Consider the following 6,000-nt stretch of genomic DNA (forward strand, 5'->3'; position numbering starts at 1 on the left):
AACTAGCACTCTAACCACATACATCAGTGCACCTCTGTTTTTTCAAGAGTAGGCGCGCTGTCAATAAAACAACCACCACGTCCTGCATTGGTGAGGTATGTTCCTGTTGCATCATTGTCAGGGACACATCAGCACTTACATTACAAAACTTACGTGGTCATACTCGTCCCACACCACCTCAATATGTGGTTTGAGTGATCGGATCACAATGCATCTTGGTGGTCACTCGCACTCGTAGTTAGCGCTGTCCACTTGTGATTGGATCACCCAAGATGCTTGTTAATCCCAGGTGTGTGAACAAGGCCTGAGTTACCACCGAATTAAAAAATGTAATCCCTTACATTGTTACTGAATCACATTACCGTAAACATTGCTAAGCAAGCACAATTTCCGAAAACTCGTCACCAAGCACCACCTATTTTAGGGCTTGAAATGAAACGAGTCCTTCAGCCACTTTCTAGTCTGACTGGAGCTTTATGCTGATTTTCACTTTAGGTCATTGTTAAGCACTATGATAAATGAAATTACCGTCTTTGCTGCAGGTTCTCAGTTATTTCATTCACAGTCATTTTGTAGTTGGTATGAAATGATGTACTTTTGATGGCTCATTCAAAGAGGTACATTTGACACCTCAACAAATAGCAGACCTCTCCAACAAAGTCAGTCTCCGATGCCCAAAGCATTAAGTTTAATAGCACCTCCTCTAAACTCATCAATGATTGGCATGGCCACCAGTCTATTAGCATATTTTATTGCTTCCTCTGCTTTTCGATACATTTCAAACTACTTATATGGAAAGGAAGATAATGCAAGTCTAGGGTCAATCCTTACTGCATTTTTGCAACTAGCCAGGGTTTTTTCTCCAACATTAAAACGTATCATTACTAGTCACCTCACAGTAATACTACCCCGTGCACAAAATCCACCCAGATTTGTCATCAGCTGTGGACGGCCATCTGTGTGCGTCAATGAGGTGTCACTGCAGCTACAAATGCACAGCTGGATATAATGAACTGCAAATCTGCATCGGGCTCCTGGCCCTGTTTCACCAACACACACCTGCTCCAGCTGCACCTACCTGCCCAGAGTGGAGCAATACCCCTGAAAAAAAATCCTTGTTTTATTACCATCTGCTCAGGAGGACGTTATTTAAATCTGGTGGAATTAAAGACTGATCTGTTTTCAAATGGGAGAGTTTGACAGTGTGCGTAGGAGTGCAAGTGTGCACAATCCTGCATGTGTTTTCAGTGTGTATTTATGCCTGCTCGCATGTGGGTGGTTGCACATATCTTGTAATAAGGTTATATTCTTCCCTTGGCTACATTTTCACCTATTTAACCTTTGCTTGAGGAAATTCTTCCGAGACAGAGGCTCCATTTTCCTTTTCTGCTGAGTACACGAAGCATAGAAACAAAAGAAATCAACACAGCGCAATCCACGCAATAAATCAAGGTTGAGAAATACAGAGAACGCAGATCAAAGTGATGTGATAAAAATGAGTTGCCTTTGGACCTGTTGAGGCAGACAGAGGCAGCCTTTACCTTTCCTGAGTGAGGATGAATTAGACCACCATGGAGGAGAGAGGAAAGGCTTGGCTCCCTGCCTGCGGGTTGATGGAAGAGAGCTATGAACTCTGGGAAATGAGGATCTAAACAGGCCGTAGATCACCAAGCCCACTGGCTCTGTCTCTATCAGACACTGTCTCTCTGAGTCAAACACACAGACACACACCAACACTCACACGGCACACAGTCAATATCTAGATTAATCTCTGAGGGGGGAATCAATCAACCGGCCCGATGGCGTCTCAGAGAGCCCTGGAGGCTTGATGGTTCTGCTGAAAGAGAGCGATATGTCCAGGTGCTTCAGAGAGATCTCATCAGAAATCTCTACCTTTCCATCTTTCCCTATGGAGATGACAGGATGCTAGTTTCAGAGAGATATTGTTATCGTCGCTGACATATTGATGAACAGTTTGGGGAAGGCAGGGCTGGTGTTAATGGGTTCATTCTCTATCATCTTGAAAATTACCTAAATCCCCTCCTCCAAACAGTAATTATTCAATCATAGCTTAACACCACGCTTCATAGTTCGGAGGATCGCAAAAGAAAAAGCGCAAGAACAGGTCTGTGGTTAGCATGTTTAGCAAACTAGCTTAATCCATCAACAGTTGTAACTGACTACTTTCAAGACCAACAGTTAGCATATCGCTAACAAGGTAGTTTCTGGGGTTGCATCTTACGTTAAACAGAAGCTGTTTACGACCAGCACATCAAACTGTTAGCATCTTCGTCCTTCTTTGGGGAGGACGTGTACGCTCCAGCACCAACAGACAGCATTACTTTTGATCTTCTGCCTGGGATATGTAGCTTACCTTCAGTCTTTTAGCATGATATTGTGAATGTAACATTATTATCAGATGAATATTTAACACAGCTTTTACAAGACTAAGACATTTAAAACAAGACAAGAGGGTCTCAGGGTCCTATGCTCCCCAATTCAATATTCTGTTGACCCTTCTGTTACAGTCGAATTTGACCTGTTTGAAGTTACAAATAATTCAGAAGTAGTGTCATTTTAATGGAATAAGGTTTCAAAACAGCTACATAAACACAAAACCAAGAGTTCTCAGTTTGTTTGATTTTGGGTTAGGGTTATCATATTTTTCAGGTTCCAGTCATGTGCCACATAGAGTTGGGGAGCTTAGAACCCTGGGAATAAAGGAACTTGGGAACATAGGACCCTTTGTCATGTTCCCACTATGTTGCATATAAATATAGGGAACATGGAACCATGGAAACACAGGAATGACCCCTGACAAAATCTGCGACAAAATCAGTGGTGGTTACATGCTACCTACTTTTGTTGAAAATGGTTTTAATGATCCCACTGTTTAAACATTTACAGAGAATGTTGACCATAAATCAGACACTCATGACTGTTAACTTCATAAAGTGATGTCTAACAATAAAAAGCTTGACTGGCATAGTAAAACTAATGTGGGGGCTTGACTTCACAATCGGTCCATAAAGTTGCTCATCCACCTTTCTTTTAATCTTCTCCTTTTTTCCTCCATTTCTCTGTTGTGTTGTTCTCTATATATGAAAACCTTAAATTTTTCAGAGATGTTGTACACCTGACTGATATTTTTTATGGCTCTATTGGTTTATATATGATGTCTGGAGAAGATAAAATGATTCAAGTATCAGTTCCACATCATTTTGACACCTCTGTTCTGTAAAAGTGTATCTAAAGCACTTATAGTTGAGTAGTCAGTGTGCCGCATCACTTTTATCCAAGCTGTCCTTAAGATTGACTGCTTCTATTTGGATGAAACAATCCAGAAGAGGTTTTGGTTTGGCCAAAGGGATTGTCTCACAGGAGCTCTTCATCATCCCCTACAGCCACTTTTACAGGTTAATGGATTAAGAAAATACACTCAGGACTTTTTTTACTGAGGAGTTGCAGTTTACAGCACATTTTGAAACTTATGGTTGGAGATGAAGATTAGTGAGATTAGTATCTGTGGGTATGTTCCCGTACATCACTGCAGTCAGACAGTGAGAGAAAATGGGATAAACTTTGTTGAAATGGCTTATGTAGATCACCAAATGAAAATGTCACAACTTCAAAGACAGAATGTGAACAATCTGTTTTTGAAGAATAAATTCCCCTTGAGCCACCGTGGTGCAGAGAGTAAATGTGAACTGACACCAGAGGTTTAGTACAAAGAAGTGAGCAGTGTTGAAGCAGTTCTACAGCAGTATAACCATAAGAGAAGCAGGTCTGTTTTGGGGCTGGTAAGGCCTACAATCTCATAAACACAAGTGACCGCACTGTGATTGATTATGTTAACTCTTAACATAATTCCTTCTCTGGGAAGAGATCATAATCAAAAGAAAACACAGCTTGATAACTTTAAGTGAACCATGTTGACTTTTTGATCCATGCATATCTGATCCAGTCACCAAAACAGCCATCTCCATCTGTATGATCCTCTGTATTACCGTTAGTATCAAGCTGTCTCCTCTTTTGTATGTCTTCACATTTGATATTCATCAAGCTATCTTTCATGCAGATGGAAGCCCATTAGCTGCAGAGGGTTTCAGGATGACATGTTGACTTAATTGGATACAGCTCACGATATAAATAACTGTCCTTGACCCACGTGTCTGCCTTGTCTTGGTTAGAGATGTTCACTAATAGGGATGTGCTGTGAGGGCAGATGAATAATAAAACACCACGGGCATACAGTGATGCCACCAGAATAAAATCTATCTAACAACCAATCCTCATGGTTTTATCAAATGTCATCTGCCTGTGAAAAGTTTGCCCTTTACTTGCATCTAGAATCCAGATTTTGAAACCTTTGACAACAGCTCACAGCTGGCTGCTCTAAAACAAGATCTAATGTTCTGGCCTCTAGCTGAATCAGTCTTATACCATGTGAGAAATAAACACAGAAGTAATTCTTAAATGCTGCTCTAATCAATATTTTTGCATTAACAATGGATCAAGTGACAACATTTAATGACAGAGGTGTTGCTCGTAGTGATGAACCATCCGAGAAGAAGAAACACTGCAGTTTCCCTTTTTAGTTCGTGGTGTTTGCTTGCTCTCATCAGCCTTGTTTCCAGATGCAGGCAGCTGTTTTCAGTGAAAAAGCTCTGATATACCCTCAGTACTCTACCTGCCCAGGAACTAACACTAGAAAAGCAGAGCTAGCAACCACTTCCTAACAATAGTGGAAGATTTAGCTGTTCAACAGTCAGATATTTCCCTCAGAAGTTAGTGGAGACCAACCAAACCATAAAGAAGAGAGAATATTGCACTTCACTTTGTCAGGTGGACAGAAACTCAAAAATTTCCATTATCCTAATGTTACTCCATGTCTCCTCAGTGTATAAAGGCAAAGGTTTGCTGACATGTTGGTCATTACAACTTTATAAGGTGATAATATGTCAATGTTGTTTAGGGCTTGTTTGTGCTGCCCCCAAGTGGCCAAAGAAAATCAGACAAAAAAAGACAAAACTTTTTGCTGCTGTCCCATGTGCCACTGTTCTTTATGCACATGTAAAATTCAGCAAATATCGTCCGTCTTACAAAAACGGAGTGATACAACAACCACAGAATATATCATGTTTTGGGAGAAGGTTACATATTGCACATTGCAAAAGTTTTTTTTCTTGTTTTGTATGTCTTTTATTTATGATCTGCAATGCTGTCCTACGTATCACAGATGCAAAGATTAAACCAACTCAGTGGATAGCTTTGTTTGATCCATGACAGGAAGGGGTTTGCAAATTTGTCACAGAAGTGGAGAGGAACTCGTACAGTGCTGCAACACTCAAATATTACAAGCGGATTTTCTGTGTATGAGCTGTTTTGACAGGATTTTAGTAACGGAATTCAAAATTTGACAGTCTATTTTTCATATATGTCTGTTTCAAATTTAGAGAGGAAACATTTCAGCAGAGGAAATCTCTAACCAGTTTTCCACACACTATGTGGATTTCCACCCAGGCTGGGTTGCAAACAACAAACACATGACAGTAACATTCATACATATATACACTGTCTGCCAGAGCTGGCAACATTATGCGAATCAGTGATCACATGAATGGACAAACATCCCTTCCTTTGCATTAATAGAGTGCCCTCACTGTTTCTCTCTCTCTCCTTCTTCCAAGACATGAACAGCAGGATCCCTGGGAGAGGAGACATTGTTGTTATCCTCAGGCTGCTGCATCTCACACAACTTCACATCAATACACCCCCCACATCTACCTTTGATGTCCTATAAATAGCGAAGTCTCTCAGTCTGATCATAATGAACCTGGTCTTAAAGACTCTTCCTGCCTGCTGCATTTCTGACTTTGAGTTAAATGGAGCTTAAGTAGAGATTTCTCACAGCCGTGCACAGTAGCTTGTGCACAGCTATGTCACCTCTCCAGTCCCACACAAAGTACTGCTATGATGATATAATATCACAGTGTAATG

This window comes from Chelmon rostratus, chromosome 9 (genome assembly GCF_017976325.1).
Source record: "Chelmon rostratus isolate fCheRos1 chromosome 9, fCheRos1.pri, whole genome shotgun sequence".
Taxonomy (NCBI): Eukaryota; Metazoa; Chordata; class Actinopteri; order Chaetodontiformes; family Chaetodontidae; genus Chelmon; species Chelmon rostratus.